Genomic DNA, 21,301 nt, shown 5'->3' with positions numbered 1-21,301 from the left:
TCTCCAAAAAGTTCTTCTGACTTCCTCATTTTGTCATTAAGGCAAGTGAGGCTCAGGGAATGGAAATGGCTTGTGTTAGGGCACCAATTGCTTCTAGATCTTGGACCGTGACTAGTGTCTCACCAGAATATGGGATGCTGACTGTTGCCACTTTCGTAAGACAGGGTGCAAAGTCAGAGCTCCCTGGAGAGTGGGTGGTTGGTGAATGATCAACAAGGCACATTTCTCTCCCAGCAGGAAGACTGACCGTAATTGCTCTGAATCCGCTCCTGGAATCAAATTCCTACTAGTGCCTCTTCAGTAACTGGCTGCTGAGTGATCTCTAATGAACTTACAGGTAATTATGTCTTTAACTTATACCAACCCTGATGCTAGGAAAGATTGAAGGTGGGAGGAGAGGGGGAAAACAGAGGGTGAGATGGTTGGATAGCATCACCGACTCGATGGACATGACTTTGAGAAAGTTCCGGGAGGTGGTGATGGACAGGGAAGCCTGGCATGCTGCAGTCCATGGGGTCGCAGAGTCAGACATGACTGAGCAACTGAACTGAACTGAATGTATATACATCATTATGATAGCATCTGCCCCCTGATTTTAGTATAATAATCATTTTTCAAGAGAGGTCATATATGATGAAGCATAGATGAGTCAGTGGTTTAAGGTTTTAACCTACTTTTCCTCACGATATTAGTGTGGGCAATTACTTAAATTCTCTGAACCTGTTTTTGTCCCACCAGTAAAGTCAAAGTACAATAATCAGGATGAGATAATAAGACTGATTTCTATATATGCCTATCATGAGGCATAAGTTTAAATGTTTCCTTTTACTAAATCACAGGTAATTATAACACAGATGTGATTATCATCTCTATTTTCCATATAAGAAAACTGTGATTAGCAATTTTAGGGGAGAAGTGTAATAAAGTGGTAATAGGCATGGATCTTGATGCAGAATAAGTCTGAACTTGGCTTTAATACTTCCTACCTGTTGGATACTGAGGGACAGATACTGAGGAAAAGGCTTAGCTTCAGACTTGGCTTCTCTAGGCTACAGTTTTCTAATCTAAAAGTGGGAATAATAATAATATAAATTTCACATGTTGTTGCAAGAATTAAGAATAATTAAATCTGTCAAAACAATACCTAGAGTATGGTAATTCTCAATAAATTGACTAATCACCATTGTCATTATCATTAACATTATTATTATGTATTGGTCAGGATCAGAGTGCAACTAAATGGCAGAGATCAAATTAGCATGTCTGATCTGATGGATTCCTGATTCTTAGCCATCATGCTGTGGTCCTGAAGCATCTCCACTGTTTCTATATCCAAGGTTTTACGATGCTAATATGTAGGCCATTTTAGAGGGGCATTAACTGCTTCAACTTTTGCTTCAATAATACATTAGACATTTAAAGCTATCCAATTTTTTAAATTGATATCCTAATGCTGAAGTGTCGGGATTTTTAATTTTGAATTTTTTTCATCTAAGCATATTTTTCCATTGTGTGCATGCTCAGGAGTGTCCGACTCTTTGCAACTCCTTGAACTGTAGACTGCCAGGCTCCTCTGCCCATGGGATTTTCCAGGTACAAATCCTGGAGAGGGTTGCTATTTCCTCGTCCAGGGGATCTTCTTCCACCAAGAGACCGAACCCGTATCTCCTGAGTCTCCTGCATTGACAGGTGGATATTTTACCACTGTGCCATCTGGGAAGCCTAGACACACGAAATTGCAAAGAATTCCCATACACTATTCACACAATTCCCTAAATAGGATAAACTGACAACATGTACATTCTGATAAGGTGAGCTGAGAAGGACAAAGTGTTGTTTCTGTGAGATTCCTGCCAAAAATTGCATAACCTAAGAGCCATCCTGAGGAAACATCAGATCAACCTGATCTGAGAGATATAGCACAAAACTGGGCAGTACTCTTTAAAGATGCCAAACAATTAAAAACAACAACTGCCATATGACCCAGCAATACCACTTCTGGGCATACACACCGAGGAAACCAGATCTGAAAGAGACACGTGCACCCCAATGTTCATCGCAGCACTGTTTATAATAGCCAGGACATGGAAGCAACCTAGATGCCCATCAGCAGATGAATGGATAAGGAAGCTGTGGTACATATACACCATGGAATATTACTCAGCCATTAAAAAGAATTCATTTGAATCAGTTCTAATGAGATGGATGAAACTGGAGCCCATTATACAGAGTGAAGTAATCCAGAAAGATAAAGACCATTACAGCATACTAACACATATATGTGGAATTTAGAAAGATGGTAATGATAACCCTATATGCAAAACAGAAAAAGAGACACAGAAGTACAGAGCAGACTTTTGAACTCTGTGGGAGAAGGTGAGGGTGGGATGTTTCAAAAGAACAGCATGTGTATTATCTATGGTGAAACAGATCACCAGCCCAGGTGACATGCATGAGACAAGTGCTCGGGCCTGGTGCACTGGGAGGACCCAGAGGAATCGGGTGGAGAGGGAGGTGGGAGGGGTGATCGGGATGGGGAATACGTGTAACTCTATGGCTGATTCGTGTCAATGTATGACAAAACCCACTGAAATGTTGTGAAGTAATTGGCCTCCAACTAATAAAATAAAACAAAATAACAACAACAACAACAACAAAAACAATCAGAGGACCTGTTCTGGATTAAAAGACTCTAACAAGATATAACAAGCTAATGCAAAATGTGTTCTAAACTGGATTATGACCTAGAAAAAGGTCAATGATGAGGTGATGTACTCTACTCTGGACAGACTCTCTCTTGTCCTCTTTCTAGTCCAGAATCTGAACCAGGATTATGTGCATCATATCAATGTTATTGTCATAATTTTATATTTCCTGAGTGGATGTTTGCAGCCCTCCTGATAGCTCAGTTGGTGAAGAATCGGCCTGCAATGCAAGAGTGGATATTTAGATGTTTATTATGTTTAAGAGCTTAAATATAGATTACTTTTAGGTAGGTAGATTATGTTAGAACATGAAAGTGGGTCATGGGTCACAGTGCAGGCAGTTGCCTGCGGTTCCTGGTTAGTAAGTGGCCACTCTGGTACTCCAATCTCTCAGACCAAGCTCTGCTACCTTGAGTTGCAGAAAACATTCAGAGCCTATAAACACGACATTGATTTTCTATTGTTTAGTCACTAAATTCTGTCCAACTCTTTGTAACCCCATGCATCATAGCCCTCCAGGCTCCTCTATCCATGGGATTTTCCAGGTAAGAATACTGGAGTGGGTCACCATTTCCTTTTCTAGAGAATCTTCCTGACCCAGGGATCAAAACCAAGTCTCCTGCATCTCTTGCACTGCAGGTGGATTCTTTACCACTGAGCCACCAAGGAAGCCATATTCATTTCCTATGGTAGCTTTAATAAGTTGACAAAAATTTGGTGGCTTAAAACATCAGACATGTATTCACTTTCAGTTCTAGAAGTTGGGAGACTAAAGTCAGTTTCCCTGGGCTCAAGCAAAGGTGTACACAGGACTGTACACCCTCCACAGGGTCCAGGAAAGAACCCCTTTCCTCGCCTTGTCCAGCTTCTAGAGCTGTTTTCCTAGTGGTCCTTGGTTCATGACCATCCCCTTTTTACTCCACATTCAGAGCCAGCAGCTTTATACCTTCAAATATTTCTTTGTTTCATCATCATTTCGTCTTCTCATCTGTTTTCAGATCCCCCTCTGCCTCTCTGTTGTAAGACACTTATGATTATATACAGGGTCCACTTGGATAATCTAGGACAATATCCCCATTTCAAAATCCTTTGTTTAATAGCAGCTGCAATGTCTTCATTACCATATAAAGCAACAGACACGGGCTGCAGGAACTGGGACCTGGATATCTTTGGGGTTCATTATCCAGCCCACCACAGGCATGAAAGACTTCTCTGTCTGCAGTGAATTTTGATTTTGAATTCATGTACTAAGCCAGCATTGATCCTTATTCAGACTAATGTTGAATTTAGTAATTGGAAAGCAGTTAACTCTAATTGTTTTCTAGCAGGAAAATAGTATGCTTTCAGAGTCTATGTCTAACTTTATGCATTCTAAGATATTGGTAATCTGTTTACACTGTTCTCACCTGGGCTTTCCAGAGGACAGGTGCATGGTCTGTGTTTCACGTATCTCCAGTATGGTAAGCTGAATATTGGCCCTCAAACACAATCAGATCCTAATTCCTAAAACCTACAAAAATTACCTTCTATGGCAAAAAGGACTTGGTGGATGCTATTAAATTAAGGACCTTGAGATTGGAATATTATTCAGAATTATTAGGGTGGGCTCTAAACACAATCCCAAATATCCTTGTGAGAGAGAGAGACAGAGGGAAAATTGACACAGAACAAAAAGCAGTGTGACAAGTGAGGCAGGGTCTGGAGTGACACATCGACAAGCCCAGGAATGTCAGCCGTCATCAGAGGCTGGAAGGGGCAACGGGGAACCGATTCTCCCCTGGAGCCACCCAAGGGAGCACAGCCCTGCTGACACCTTGACTTAGCTGTTTATGCCTCAGTCTAGATGCCTGAGTTCTACCACTGTAAAGGAAAAAAATAATATTTTTAGCTACTAAGCTTGTGGCAATTTGTTATAGCAGTAATATAAATAGTATATTCAATAACTAGTTTAGAATCTGGCACCCATGCTTGTTAAATGTCAGAAGGGAAGGAAGGAGGCAGGTGGGATGGAGGAAGGAAGGAAAGGGGGAAGGAAGGAAAGAAAGAAGGAAAGAAGGATGGAAGGAAAGATCAAAGTTACAAGGGAAACCAACATTTGGAGTTTTCATCAATATTTGACCTCTTTTCCTCAACCGGCGACGCATTTCTGGCTCCAATTGATTTAAGACTTTTTTTTTTTCCCCTTTAGTTAAATGTCCTCTATCCAAATCTGAGGAAATATGCTTCTGAAATCTACATCTGGGACTGGAAGACTCCATGACATGTTTCACCTTGGGAGGATTTCTGCAGTTGAGTGAAGAACTTCTGTCGAGGAGGGGTTAGGGTGAAAGTCAGACAGGTCCTTTCCCGAGGGAGAGCTTGCAGGCCTGCTAGAATAATTGGAAAGTGGGTAGAATTGACAGGTGAAGGCACACACCCTCACTGCCGTAGGAGATCATTCATTTCTGTCTGAAACTTTTTGGCTAAAAGACATCAGTGCATGTAGAGCCACTTTTAAAATGCCATTGTGTTTAATAACTCTGGGGAAACAATTTTTACTTGATAGATTTCGTGATAAGTGAGTATCAGATCCATCTCTATGGTTGTAGAAATAATATATCGTGACCCATAATGAACTCCTTAATTTGTGGTATTTAGTGAAAACTGTAAATGACCTAAAAGGGGTTAGAGATGTCTGAAGCAGAATGCTACCACTGGGAAGTTCACTGAAGTGTTAAATTAAGCAAAACTGAAGATGGAAAGGTTGAGGCAATTAATTTCTTATGCTGTAGTCCTTTTTTTCTTTAAGTCCTATGCTAGGATTCAATGAAAATAAATACTTTTTCCCCTGAAATTACCACTGACTTATTGAGTTTGACAATACCCAACAATGCCTTAATGTTTGTCCAAGTGAAAGAAATCTCTTTGCTCTGTCATAGAGATAAATGAGGTCAATTCATCAAGAGACACAACTCAATAATATCGATAACATTCTGCTTGAACACATAAACCCTTCAGTCACGAGTGCCTTGTCAAATACCCAAAATGAGGTTTTTGTTATTGCTTATAAAAATAATTGCAAAAAATGCATCTAAGTTCCCCATCCTGTAATTTCCTCAATTATTTTCCAGATTGTGATACACACACACACACACATTACACTATATGTGTGTGTGGTGTGTGTTAGTCGCTCAATCCTGTCTGGCTCTTTGCAACCCCATGGACTATAGCCCACCAGGTTCCTCTGTCCATGGAATTCTCCAGGCAAGAATGATGGAGTGGCTTGGCATACCCTTCTCCAGGGGATCTTCCTGACCCAGGGATCAAACTCAGGTCTCCCACATTGCAGGCAGATTCTTTACCATCTGAGCCCCCAGGGAAGCCCATTACACTATACTCTTGTATGTCCAATCCTTTGAAACCCCATGCACTGTAGACCACCAGGCTCCTCTGTCCATGGGTTTTTCCCAGGCAAGAATACTGTGGTAGGTTGCCATTTTCTTTTCCAGGGGATCTTCCTGACACATGGTTGAATTTTGCTTCTCTTGCTTGGCAGGAGGATTCTTTGCCACTGAGCCACCACGGAAGTCCTAATGTATATTATATATCTGTATGTATATATGCAAAAATGCATAAACCTGAATTTATATTCTACACATTTTTCTCCATCTTGCTTTTCTCAGTATCTAATAAATACTCATCACAGTAAACAGAAATAATTCTAATCCATTTCTATTGGCTTTATTTCCTGGTGTTAACGTACCTCAATTTGTATGATGGGCATTTTTCCTTATACATTTCTACATGGATAAAAATGCAGGAAAGTCCTTTGTACATAGATATTTACTTATTGATCTTTTGGTTTCTATAAGATACATTTCAAGGAATGTGGTTAAAATTGCTGAATAAGAAAAGATGCGGCAATATGTATTTATACCAGCATGTGTTAAAGTACTATTTTCTCTACACTCACAACAAAAATAAATATTGTAGTGGCTGTAAATATTTCCATTCTGAAGGATGTAAGTGGTACTTCATTATAAGTTAATTTTTACTGTATCGCCATGTAACTACTTTTTATATATGATCTTGTTGCATTTCTGGAAATTATGATTCTTCAATAAATTTAGAAAAAGACACAATTACACAGAGCAAAAGAGAAGCAAATCCCATGCAGTAGGATGTGAGTGAGCGCCATTCTTCTGTTGGGGATATGCCCACTGTCTTGCTGCCTTGATGGACACATATTAGTCTGTTAATTTCTGCTGTACATCAAAGTGATTCAATTATACATTCCTGCAGCCAATAACAAAACTGATGCTGAAATTGGAGCCAAACCCACAAATTTTAGTCAATGGCCAGAGAAAGGAGAAGCCTGATCCTAATTCTCAGATCAACTTCTCAACCCAATTCAGGTGGAGACCCCAAATCTAACAGAGGTTTAAGGTTAAAGGGAGGGATTTGGAAAGAGTGGGAGTGATATTCATGCGTCATCTGAGAACAGGGGTGTGGTTTGAACTCAGAACTGATGCAACTCTTATTCTCATTCTTTGTATGGCTTTTCTGGTAGCTGTCATGGCAACTGTCAACTGTCCTGGGCCGGTGGATGTGTCATTTAGCTAATGGATTATAATGGGCACATAATGATGCTCAAGGTCCACTGGATGTCAAATCTTCTCCCATCTTTGGCCCAGCTGATTCTAACCAGTTCTTGTTTTTTTCTCTTTGTAGCTTGCTCTTGCAGCTCAGAAGTAAAGAACCCGCCTGCCAATGTGGGAGACATGGGTTCCATGTCTGGGTTATGAAGATCCCCTGGAGAAGGAAATGACAACCCACTCCAGTATTCTTGCCTGGGAAATCCCATGGACAGAGGAGCCTGATGGGCTACAGTACATGGGGTCACAAAGAGTTGGACACTACTGAGCAACTAACTTTCTTCCTGAAATTCAGACAACAGTAACTGATTTCCATTCCAGGGAGGGGCAAGGGTATGATTCTGGGGCCTCAGCCTTAGTAACAATATGACTCTATTGTCAAGAGTTCTTATTGGAAGACTGGCCTATATTAAGGGCTTCCTGGGCTTCCCCGATAGCTCAGTTGGTAAAGAATCTACCTGCAATACAGGAGATCTGGGTTCAATCCCTGGGTCGGGAAGATCCACTGGAAGAGGGATAGGCTACCTACTCCAGTATTCTTGGGCTTGTGGTTCAGCTGGTAAAGAATTCACCTGCAATGCAGGAGACCTGGGTTTGATCTCTGGGTTGGGAAGATCCCCTGGAGGAGGGAAAGGCTACTCCCTCCAGTATTCTGGCCTGGAGAATTCCATGGACTCTATTGTCCATCGGGTCTCAAAGAGCCGGACATGACTGAGTGACTTTCACTTCACTAGAAGCATCAGCTTCACTTCAAGGGCTTCCCAGGTGTGCTAGTGGTAAAGAATCTGCATGCCAATGCAGGAGATGCAAGAGATGTGGGTTTGATCTCTGGTTTGGGAAGATACCCTGGAAAAGAAAATGGCAACCCACTCCAGTATTTTTGCCCCCAGACTTCTATTAACAGAGAAACCTGACGGACTACAGTTCATGGGGTTGCAGAGTCCCAATACGATTGAGCATGCATGAGTAATATGTCATCTACTTTGTTTCCAGATGTGAGGAACATGGAAACAATCGCCATGATTGTCACATATGCAGATTCCTGGACTATACCCCTAACAAGGGAAAACAGAACTTGCAGACACTTGGTCCACCATCTGCCTTAGGAACCAACTTCCACAGGAAATCTTCATTTTCTAAGAGTAGAGCCAATGCTTTAAAGCCTTTATCTTTTTTCCTGATATCTGGGCTGATTAGGAAGTCAGTTGGTTGTCCTTACAGAGAAGAAAGGTGCTAATTACCCATTCAAAATCTCTAAGCAACTCTTAAGTTTAATCTTCTTTTCTGTCTGAGAAACCTGCATGGTTCCCTTCTTGGAACCTAAATCCCTTGAGTGTTTTATTCCTGCTGTGAGACTCTAGTTAAAATAAAGTTTTCCTTGAACCTTAACTGACTGTTTCCCACTCTTTTTTATGAAAATATCTTTACTTTGCAAATTGGCTTCTTCAAAGTGTCAGACAGTTTTGCCTCACAAAAGTTGACATTGGAGAAGAAACAAAATCATCATGGTTTTTTCATAAAAGAAGAGGCAAAATTGTTTCCTTCTAAAGATGAATGAACCTCAATTCAAACATGAAGATGGGCAAAAATATGGTTCCCATGCTCTTTCTGTTACATCTATGGTATGATTTTAGAACTTGAGTAAAATACCTTGTTCAGCATCTTTCCAGTTTTGATACCTTTGAACAATAAAGTTTTGGATATCTTAAAGCACGCCCTTAAATTATTGATGCTCCTTGAGTTCCTAACAGCTAATATCTTAGTTACTATTTTAAAGTTTCTCAGAATTACATGTAACACTGAGGTTTTAATGGAATTGGTGCCAACCAGATGGAAGTGGGATGAGGAAATCAAGAAGTTTCAAGGAAAAAATTTCTCTACAGCCTTGTCTCTTTTGGAGAAGACTTCTAGTTCAGAGCGGGGGTACTTGAGCTCCAACACTGCAGCCAAGTTCTGTGGACATGTAGACAAATGATGTATTCCTGGTTTTTTGTTTTATTTTTTAAATTGTGATAAGAGATCTACTCTCTTATAAGTTCGTGTGTGTACAGCACAGTATTGCTAGCTGAAAACACAATGTGATACAGTAGATCTAGAATTTATTCATTTTGTATGGCTGAAACTTTATACCAATCAAATGATGTCAGTTTCCCATATCTCTCTCCCCCCACCCCAAATGTGGCTACCACATTCTGTTTTTTGTTTCTGTAAATCTATTTTAGATACTTCTGTCTTGAAGTATCTAAAATAGATACATATGTGTGTGTGTGTGTGTGTGTGTGTGTGTATAATAAATCTATTGCAACAACATAGATGAACTTTGGGAACAGTATGCTAAGTGAAATAAGCTAAACACAGAAGGACAAATACTGTATGATGTCACTTATACAATGTGTCCTTTCTGAATTTTAGCTTTGTCTTTTAGAAAATGCAACAGTAATTCCCTTCTACTACAAGTTATTGCTACGATGAAATAAGTAAACATTAAGTGGAAGAGTAACATTTTTTTTCATTTCAGTCTGGACCTCAAGGGTTCAAATATATCTACCCTCACTGACACAAGCATGTATTCTGAAGAACTACGTAATCTCATTATAAGAACTTCTGCAACTGTTAAAGCACTATACAAATAATAAAACAGCAAGAAGACTATGATGATTGAATATTTAACTTTGAACAGTTGGTTGGTAGGGTTCTAAAGAAGCAGATCCTGAAAGGCGGATTTAGGTGCAAGTGGTTTTTAAGAAAGTATTCCCTGGAGAAGCAAGTAAGGAAGTGAGAGAAGAATAGGAAAGGGAGACAGAGAGACAAAGCTGAGATTTCAATTACAGCCCAAGCGATAGCATAAGTCCTGGAGGACATTACACCTTCAGAATACAGTCACCTGGAAGGCAAGGCAGCCTGGCTTCCATACAAATAGATAGCCTATCACTGAATAAAGGCTTGGGGTGCCAGGTGGGGGGGGACATGTAAACTCCTGGCACTTTTGTGAGTAAGGATGAAGCAAGAGATGCCACGAGCCAAAGGTTGTCCTCTATGTAAGTGGCAGGTAGCTGCCAATAGAAGCAAAGCAAGCAGAAGGTAAGGGGACTGGTGTCCAGAATGGTAAAATGCATATGAGGGGATTTGAGCAGGGCAACAGTAGTATCTCTTCAGTATATAAATGCCTAGACTGAGGCTAAGAGGTCAAGTCGCTTGACCAAACTCACACCACATATTAATGGCAGATTTGATAGTCCAACCCAGTTCATTGAGACTTCCAGCTCATTGATCTTTCCACATCACTGGATGCTGGTGAGTCTGTTCTGCTGTAAGTCCCTGCATCCTGAACTGCTTTTTTTATTTGTGTCTGTGAAAACCTATTTGTGTCTCTACCTTTATACAAATTGATATGTACCTACCACAGCAATAGCACATTTTTTGGTGAGGCTAATAAATAACTTAAGAAGCAGTTGCTGCTAGCAGATCCCCTGCTAAAACTGTAGTGAGTGAAAGTGCCACCCTTATTCTTAAATGATACAAGGAAGGGAGAATGAGGCAGGCTTCCTTGAATGTAAGAATTTTAGAGAAATCAGCATTTCTAAAATGCTTGCTAGAGTCCATATTTATTAGATATTTCCTCAGCATCCACAAATACAGACCAAAATAATTACACTGAAAGCAAGGAAGGAATTCCCAACATTATGAATATGAACAAAGAGCATAGTGATCTTGCTGCTTAGAGAATAATTTTGCTACCTCATATTGGAAAAAAATATCCAGTGTGCCCATATGACTCAGAAATAAAAATATGGAGTTTGTCCTTTAGAATGGGGGAAAATGCATTTTCAAAGGGGCTCCCCTGGTGTCTCAGAAGGTAAAGAATGTGCCTGCAATGCAGGAGACCTGGATCCGATCCCTGGGTCAGGAAGATCCCCTGGAGAAGTGAATGGCAACCAGTATTCTTGCCTGGAGAATCCCAGGGACAGAGGTGGCTGGCAAGCTACAGTCCATGGAGTCACAAAGAGTCGGATACAATTGAGTGATTAACACATGCACACACACATTTTCAAAGACTTTGGAGAATTATTTAAGTGTCCATGAGAATCCACACATGAGCTACTGTTATAAACCCAGCTGTGGAGAAGCAGACTTCAAGGATGGCCAACCCACTCACTAACTCCTCCTGAGGTGCCCAGCAAATGTTTGGGCTCTTCTCTGCTCAGGCAAAAAGGTAATTACTTAATTATCAACAACAAAGGATCATCATTCTGTATCCTGGGAGTCCAATCTTAAATACATTATAAGAATCTCAATCAAAAGAAACTCAGTTGAGAAACAGGGGCCATTTTCCAATAGCTGGTGACATGATCTCTCTGCCCTCACTTTCCTTCTTTTTCCTTTGTCCATGGCTAACCAGAAACAGAGGAAACTGACAAATGGCTCTCCACAAAGCTTCTAAAGATTCATACAACAAAGAGGAATTAGATACATCTCCTTTCACCCCAGAAGGCACCAGAATCAATAGATGGAGATAAAAGAGAAAAGAAGAGGCTGTTTTAAGCTCTGTACTACTACACCCAACAATTAAGAACCGTTCAATTACAAAAGGGAAGTCCTTTCCCCAAGACAGTAAGATGTATTCTGCATGACATGCTTTATATGACCTTGCTCAGCAAGTCTGCACACTTTATATAATGCCCTCGCCATAACAGTAAAAATAATAGGTTTTGCAAAAATGACAGCCAAGATTTCTTGGACATAAATGGTCCAAATCCTGTCCTAAAGTTTCACCTCCTCACCCCCCAAAACATACACACAGCCAGGCTGTAAGGCGATGCCCCCTGCTGCGGGATTACCTTCCTAAAAAGAAGATTTTGATGGAAAGAAGTAATAGGAAAAATGGACTAAGTGTTTCCAAGGCACATTTCAGGTGAAAAATAAGGGAACTTTTATCCATACCTGAGCAGGAACTTACTCTAGAGAGGAACCAACTGGAGTTAGTGACTAGGCAAACACTCTCACAGACTGTCCTTTGTTTATACCTCAAAACATTTAAAAATTGATCAAGGAAAAAAAAATTTTTTAAGTGCTTTAAATATCTTATACCACAACTCTGAAACAAATGAGGCCAGTGACACAAACAAGAGAACAAGTTGCTCTAATCTTTCCTGTTCTTGTAATCACATCTCTTCCTGAGTGACATTTCCTTCCTTGTTCAGTATCCAATGAGGAGTTAGAAATACAAAGCTATGCTTCTGTAACCTAGCACACTCAGGTTAGTAATCAAATACCTCTGGACTTGGAGCAGTAAGACGCTCCCATGGTAGTATCAAATTAACTTCAGACTTTCAATCCTTCCTCATATTTGTGTTCTTTCACACAAATTTCAGTGGATTTTGGAATTTGAGGCTGAACTTAGTTATTGCCTCAAAGTACATCAGTAGTCAAGATTAGTATTATTTTTATTTCAGAGAGGAAAAGTGGAGATTAAAACTAAAGAGAAAAACTCTTGACCTTCAGAGTTGGCCCAAGGTGGGAATGGTGACCATCTTATCGCTGAAGGAATGTAAGCGATGGTCCAAGTGATGAGTGAAGACTCTTCCCAGTGGTCAGACTAGTAATTAATTGGTCTAAGGTTTCAGTAGCAGCTTAACAATTGGTTTGATGTCGTATATATGATGTCCTAATTCATCACACCATGAGTTTGTCTCTAAGTTACTTTGTGTGTTATCGTAATTCTGGGGGAGAAAGGGGATCCCTAACACTACTGCATTTAACGAGCAAATTTAAATGGGCAACTTTGACTGATAAGTATCATATATCTTAAATTATTAATCAATTATTTTAGAGAATGACATATTTAAGACAAGTGTGTTAGGTTGGACTCCGTTCAGGAATTTTTAGACAATTACTCTTGTATAGATGAATTAGATGGAAATAACAGCTTGCCTTTAATATTCACAAAATATATACAATTATTAAGACATAAACAGATGTAAATGAGTTTTAGCAAAAATCATATTTTTAAAAAAACATAATTTTACTGAGATGTGCTTCCTTTATTGGTACTTAATCCTGTTTCATTTGCTCCTGGGGATTCCTCCACCTTAAAGAAGTGTAATATTTTTTAACACATTTTAAACTTTATCTTGTAATCAGATCTACTATAAGTAACCTCAGAAAATTAAGTCAAGGAGTTTCCCCAAATAAACTAATTCTATGATCATTCTCCCAGAATAATAATATATTTTAATTCTTTACCATTCATTATTTTATAACCTGATTTTTATTTCTTTTCATATAGCAAAAGATATAAGGGGTAATTTATAGTAATAGTCACCTATACTAAAAAAGAAGTGATACCTCTAATTAATGACCGCAATTTCCACCTTAAGGAATTGAATTTAAAAACCAAACTAAACACAAAGTAAGAAAAGAAAGGAAGTAGTAAAGATCAAAATAGAAATAACTAAGATAGGAAATAGGACATATATAGGAGATAGATTAATTAAACTGAGATGAATTGCTGAAATTAATAACATTGATAAACCAATAATCAGATCGCTCAGAAAAGATAAGCAAGAAAAACACAAATTGCCAAGTTTTGAGACAAGAGATGCCATTGCAGATACTGTGTATATGAAAAAGATAATTATGTAATATTGTGAAGAAATTAATGCCAATAACTCTGATAACTGAGATGAAATGAAAAATGTCCTTGAAGAACACAAACCATGAAAGCTAATTCAAGAAAAAATAGATAACCTGATTAGCTCTAAACACACTGAAGGAGTTGAATTTGTAGTTTAAAACCAATCAGTAAAAATGACTATAGACGTGGAAGGCCTCACTGGTGAATTCTATCTAACGGGAAGAAACAATGCCAATTCTGCACAAAATGCCAGAAACTGAAGATAAAGGAATACCTCACACTCATTATATGAGACCAGAATAAGCCTGATAACAGAAGTGGACAGAGATATTACAAGAAAAGCAAACTACAGAGCAATATCCTTCATGATTAGAGATGTAAAAATTCTTAACAAAGTTTTTACAAATATATTAAAAGCATAATACACTATAATCATTGGAGGTTTACCATAGGAATACAAGGTTAGTATAACATACAAAAATCAATGTATTCACCATATTAACAACCTCTCCAAAAGAGAAAGAGAGAGAAGAGGAAAACCATACAATCCTCAAATAAATGTGGGAAAAATGTTTACCAAAAAACTAGTATCTTTCTGATATTGACTCTTATAAAACTAGAAATGGAAACAACTTTCCTCAAAGTGACATAGAGCATCTATGGACAACCTATCAGGTGGCTCTAGTGGCAAAGAACCTGCCTGCCAATGCAGGAGACCTAAGAGATGTGGGTTTGATCCCTGGATGGGGAAGATCCCCTGCAGGAGAGCGTGGCAATCCACTCTGGCATTCTTGCCTAGAGAATCCCATGGACAGAGGAGCCTGGCGGGTTACAGTCCAGATACTTCTGAAGCGACTTAGCATACTCATGCCTGCAAACTCAAATTTCATGGAGAATGACTGAATGCTTTACCATCTAAGGGCAATAACAGGAAAAGATGTCTTCTCTCACCATTTCCATTTAGCGTTGCACTGGAAGTTCTAAAATCAGTGAAATAAAGAAAAAAGATAATAATCAAGTTAAAACACTCAGATTGAAAATAAACAAAAAAATGACCTTTACTAGCAATGTTTTTAATGAATTAGGAAATAAGTTAGTTCTTAAAAAAAATATGTATCTGGTTGTGGCAGGTCTTAGTTATGTTGCAGCATATGAACTCTCAGTTGCAGCATGTGGGATCTAGTTTCCTGACTAGGGGTCAAACCCCAGCCCTCTGCATTGGGATACCAAAGTCTTAGCCACTGAACCACCAAGAAGTCCCACAATAATTTTTTTTTTTTTAAGTGAAACATATAGCTATCATACAATACAGTCATCCCACTGTTAGGCATTTAGCCAAGACAAATGACAGTGTATGATTACACAAAGACTTATACATAAATGTTCATAGCAGGTTTTATTTGTAATAAACAAAAACTGAAAAAGCCTCAAATAGCCAGCAACAAATGAATGGATAAACAAATCACAGGTGTATCCATACAATGTTATACTACTCAGCAATAAAAATGAATAAACTATTTATGCACACAAAACATGGATGGATCTCAAAATAATTATGCTGAGTGAAAGAAGTTAGACAAAAAAAGTATATGCAATATGATACCATTTCAGGAAAAACTTGAAAATTCAAAGCAGTCTATAGTACAAGAAAGCAGATCAGCCTTACCTGGTTGGAAGACCAGGGAATGAGTGGTGAGGGGCGATTTATCTTCACCATGGTAGTTGTAGTGATGGCTTCACAGGTTTATACATTTGTCAAAACTGATCAAATCATATACTCCAGTATGTAAAATTTGTTGTGTGTCAATTATGCATATAATTATGTTTATATTTGTTTCTGAAATTCCAACAGAGAAATTAGAAGAAACAGAAAGATGCACTTCAGGGGTAAATAGTGGAATGCAGCAGAGCATCCCTTGACAATCCTTAATTACCCCTCCATCAAAATAAATGTTCTCTTTAGGCAAACAAATAACATGTTTTTAAAAATATTTTAAGAGAAATGATTTATTAGCTTGCAAGATGATATATCATCTTGCCTTAATATTACAAACATATTTCTGTGACTGACCTCTAACTTCCATTAGATTAGCTATAAAACAGTAGTCAAAAGAATTAATTATCAAGAGGAATAAACAACTAATTTTGCAGTACACTGAAAGCAAAGTCAAATTTTTAAAAGGATTTGATGGGGTTAAAACTCACTGATTGGGTTGCATATATTTATTAGGATATCTTTGGTAATGCTCTATCTTGGCAAGCTCTTTACCCTTTGGCATGAAAATATGATTTCATAATAATTTCAGACCTGACCTAAATGCCAAGACTACTTTCCAAGTGAAACTTGACTGGACTGAGTTCTCAAATGAGAAGAGCAATGGCCAAAAAGCATTCTTTCATTTAACTTAAAGATTCAAGAATCCACTGTGCTGTCTAAACCAGTTTTAGCCTTTGTATACACATTATACTTATTCTTTATCTTGTCTCATGACCACTAAGTATAGTTCCAGAAACTTTGAAAGAGGAATGGAGTCATAGGAATCAACCTGCCCAGGTCTTTCATTTCAGAGATATGATAACTATTCAGAGAGGAAGAGTGATTGCTTCCAGGTCACATGGTGAATTGGGGACAGATTAATATCTGGATTCAGATTTCCTGCTTCTCAGGCTAAAGCTTTTCTCACACCACTGGATCTCTTTCCATGTCCAACACCTACCATATACACATGCACACACACACACACACACTGATATTTTCAAGGTATAGAAATCTTGATCTGAAAACAATATGATTATTTTCTACTCAACAATTTAATTCAAGAGAAAATTCTCACCCCCTCACTCTTTTTGGTATACAGAAAATTCTACTAAGATAAGATATATGAAAGTTTGGAGAAGAACCAGCATCTCTGGAGAATTGTTAAAATTCTTGCCATCCCAATACAATACTTTGCAGTTTTCTTCTCTGTGTGTGAATGGCAACGGCCGTGCCTGGTATCAGAATTCAGATATTGGCCCATGGTAAGGAGGAAATAAATGTAAATGTAAAGTACTGACAAGCTCTGGTACATCTCCTTTATAGATTTAACTGAGCTGAGATATCCAAGGTGATTATAGTCTCAAGATGGCTCTTAGTGTGATCACAACTTATTTTAAATCACACCTTGATCAGATCTGTGAAATTTCACTGCAGACCATAGCCAAGATACCATCTCATCATTAAAACTCTATTTCTGAAATTCAATTTATTTTAAAGCCTACTTTTGTAAGAGACATGAGATGAATATGAGAAAATTGTCACTGGTAACATCTAACACCTTAAAGCAACTGAGTTGATTTTTCCATATTCTCCAGTGGCTTCTGTCCAAGTACGTTTTGTCCAGCCTGGTCCCTTCAAGTCATTTTCTTAGATCTTCTGGATTTCCCCTGATTTGATTTTGTTCCTACACTTTGCCTCATTTCAGGATTCCCATGGAAAAAGAATCTCTATTTTATTTTTTTCTCCTCACATCTAACTCACTCCCCTTGATCATAATGGATTAACTTTCCCTAAATTTAAAGCCTTGTGTTCCCAAACACATGGAATGTGTGTAACACCTGGTTCTGAATTTTGATAGCTTTAGGAAATTTCCAGTCATCAAAGTCCCACTGCTGCATCTCTAGCCTACTGAGTTGTCTTGACCATGGAGATCTCTAGGTATGATCTCAAGGTGAATAAATAATAAGAGCCCACACCTTTAAACATTTTGTAGACTGGCTTCATTTGTTTCCTTGTGAAATTTACTGAATATTATACTTTGCATTTTTCTATAAAATGAACAAACAATGGCTATATCAGGGTTTGTCATGAAGGTAAAATGAAAAACTGATGGTGTCAGGACTTGTTATTTCTAAAAGGTAATAGATGCCCTGTACCAAAGTATGATGTGAGACCAGCATATGAGATGTGCAAATGTAATTTTTTGGGGGAAATGACAGTTCCATCTCTCATGTCCAGCCTTTAAAGATGGTTGGAGAAGCTGAGAATAGGAAAAATACTCCTATAGAGAGATTAGCTTTGCAGGGAAGGGCAGGAGTGCCCGTCCCACCTCAAGCCTAGGAGAGGAGTTCTGAAGGCACCAATTTGATTACCTGTTTGTTCCCTCAGACTTGAGAGGCAGAATGAATTGGTTTTTGACCCACAGACAGAGGCGGAGAAATCCAAAGGTGATACCACATCTGGATGGCTAGCTAGGCTTATGACAGACCAAGTGGCTTGCAGCTCTGGGTTTGTCAAATCAAAGAAAGTGAGAATATCTGACATAAGCCAGTTTTATTCTGCAGAAGCTCCTGTCCAAACAGGGCACCCTAAGGACTGAGGACACCTCAGTGTGAAGAATGTGCACTGCTGAATGTTCAGAAGATACACAAGTTGTAAGAGACGAGATAGAAGGAAATGTGTCTGCCAGCATTAAGGGAACAGCATGCGTGGTTCCTAGTGAGAAGGGAAGCAGATTTCAGAAGATCAACAAACATACTCCTGTGTGAGAAAGATTAATAAACACCTGCCAAGCTCAGGGAGGATGAAACTAGCTCACAGCACTGCCAGTCACAATGGAACCATACAGCATTCTCCTTCTCTTCTTCCATCATCATTCCCCTGTCAGAACCACTGGATAAGCCAACATTTAGCACAAATTCAAACTTTGGATTTTTATACCAGACAGGACCATTTGCATTTCCTGAAAGTAACCAGAAAAGTAATTCAGCTATCCATAAATTTGTACACACGCAAAGTCTTTTGAGCTGGAAAATTCTGTTTCTTGGCCACAGTTACTCCAATAAATCATTGATATGTATATTCATGATTTGTCTACTTTTTTGTATGGGTTTGGTATTTTGTTATAAAAAATAAGAATAATGCTTATTTTTAAATTGATGGTTATTGACAAATATCCAGTGTGTGTTTGCCTTTGCCCCTACTAACAAATTAATATTTCATTACAAAATAGAATAATAATGCTTAGTGAGTATTTACCACTTGCCATGTGCTATGTTAGACACTTTTTAATGAATTATCTCACTGACTCCCAGAAATAATTTTATCACATGTATACTCTTATTTCCTCCCTTTCACATGATAATGTTACAAAAATAGTTGATCCAGCATTTACATAAATCATATATATATGTATATATATATATATATATATATACACACACACACACACACACAGATAATTATAGATATATTTCTGAAGGATAATTGGAGCTTTACATCCCACATTTAAGCAATTTCTGAGAGCATACATTCTTCAGTGGGCATAAGCATATCTACTTCCTTAAAGAATAAAAATAAAACATTCTTTAATTTTGATTGACCATGACCCAACTCAATAAAGTGACAGACTATTTTGGGGGGCTTCAAAATCACTGCAGATGGCGATTGCAGCCATGAAATTAAAAGACATTTGCTCCTTGGAAGAAAAACTATGACCAACCTAGATAGTGTATTAAAAAGAAGAGACATTACTTTGCTGACAAAGTTCCATTTAACCAAAGCTATGGTTTTTCCAGTAGCCATGTATGGGTGTGAGAGTTGGACCATAAAGAAAGCTGAGCACTAAAGAATTGGTGCTTTTTTTTTTTTTTTTTTTTGTTTTTTTAACATATTTTTTAAAAATTTTTCAGTGGGTTTTGTCATACATTGATATGAATCAGTCATAGAGTTACACGAATTCCGGTGCTGGAGAAGACTCTAGAGTCCCTAGGACTGCAAGGAGATCAAACTAGTCAATCCTACAGGAGATCAGTCTTGAATGTCCATTGGAAGACCTGATGCTGAAGCTGAAGTTCCAATACTTTGGTCACCTGATGGGAAGGACTGACTCATCTGAAAAGACCCTGATGCTAGAAAAGATTGAAGGTGGGAGGAGAAGGGGATGATAGGATGAGATAGTTGGGTGGCATCGCCAATTCAATGGACATGAGTTTGAGCAAGCTCCAGGAGTGGTGATGGACAAGGAAGCCTGGCGTGGTACAGTTCATGGGGTCGCAAAGAGTCGGACATGACTGAGTGACTAAACTGATTAACTGACCCAACATTAACTTAAATAAATAATTAGCAACTACACAGACTATATAGTCCAGTCTCTTAGCTGGATACTTTCTGTTTAATCCTTCAATGACAAGATGATCACTGGATTACAATACATTATGGCTTAATGTATTTTCTGGTCACTCTAATATTTATATTTTTTATTATGAACAGTACTGTGTTGGCAACATTAAAGAGGTTTTGAGGGACAAAGCACTTGGTGAAAATTGTAGCTCTTCTATTTAAGTGGGTAGATCCTTGATCAAGTTATTTATAGCTCTGAGATTTGGTTTTTTCAAGTGGAAAATGGGAATACAAACAGTAACTCCCTCCTATGGCTGATGTAAGGTCTGAGTGAATTAAAAGGTAGCTAGCAGGAAGCCGCTGTGTAGCACAGGGAATTCAGCTCATTGCTCTGTGACGACCTAGGGGGTTGAATGGGGGGGTGGGTGGGAGGGAGGCTCAAAAGAGAGGGGCTATACGTGTATATATTGACTGATTCATGCTGTTATATAGCAGAAACTAACATAACATTGTAAAACAGTTATATTTCAACAGTTATACATTTATGTTATTTAACATAACATTGTAAAACAGTTACATTTCAAATAAAAAATCTTCAACATTTATACACATGTGTGTGTGTGTGTGTGTGTGTGTAAAAAATTTAGGACAGTGCCTGGTACATGTGTGTGTACCAAGTCACTTCAGTCATGTCTGACTCTGTGCGACCCTATGAACTGTAGCCTGCCAGGCTCCTCTGTCCATAGGATTCTCCAGGCAAGAATACTGGAGTGGGTTGCCATGTCCTCCTCCAGGGGATCTTTCTGACCCAGGGATCAAACCTGCATCTCTTGACATGTGGGTTCTTTACCACTAGTGGCATCTGGGAAGCCTGGTACATAGATAAATGTTACTGACATGGTTGCTTTCATTATTGTTAAGTAATAGCATATGTTGAAAGTTAACAATATATCAAATAACTGCTTTATGTGCTTTATAATTTTTGTTTCAATCCTCACAGTAACTTCATTATGAAGATATTCTACTCTCCCTTTCAGCTGAATAAATCAAAACATAAACAGGTTAAAAGTTGGTCTGTTTGCAGTTCATGAATCTAAGACTTCAATCCCAGGCAGGATGACTTTTGAGCCCATCCTTGATCCTTGATCCTTGTAACCACTCTGTTAGATTACTGTTGCTGTGGAGTTGGGCTTTTTTCTGCTATATAAGCCTAACTAGCTTTAGTTAT

The 21,301-nt window shown here is 38.6% G+C and overlaps 1 long non-coding RNA gene across 1 annotated transcript; it reads left to right on the top strand.

The window, feature by feature from the left end:
- The first annotated feature begins 235 nt into the window (after positions 1 to 235).
- LOC136162729 (uncharacterized) lies at positions 236 to 8,689 on the top strand. Its single transcript, XR_010662167.1, has 3 exons — positions 236 to 337; positions 4,894 to 4,993; positions 8,333 to 8,689. It is a non-coding gene; the product is annotated as an uncharacterized lncRNA (long non-coding RNA).
- Positions 8,690 to 21,301: the final 12,612 nt, after the last annotated feature.

This window comes from Muntiacus reevesi, chromosome 3 (genome assembly GCF_963930625.1).
Source record: "Muntiacus reevesi chromosome 3, mMunRee1.1, whole genome shotgun sequence".
Taxonomy (NCBI): Eukaryota; Metazoa; Chordata; class Mammalia; order Artiodactyla; family Cervidae; genus Muntiacus; species Muntiacus reevesi.
The sequence above is the reverse complement of the archived record's forward strand: the minus strand, read 5'-3'. Positions and strand labels throughout refer to the sequence as shown.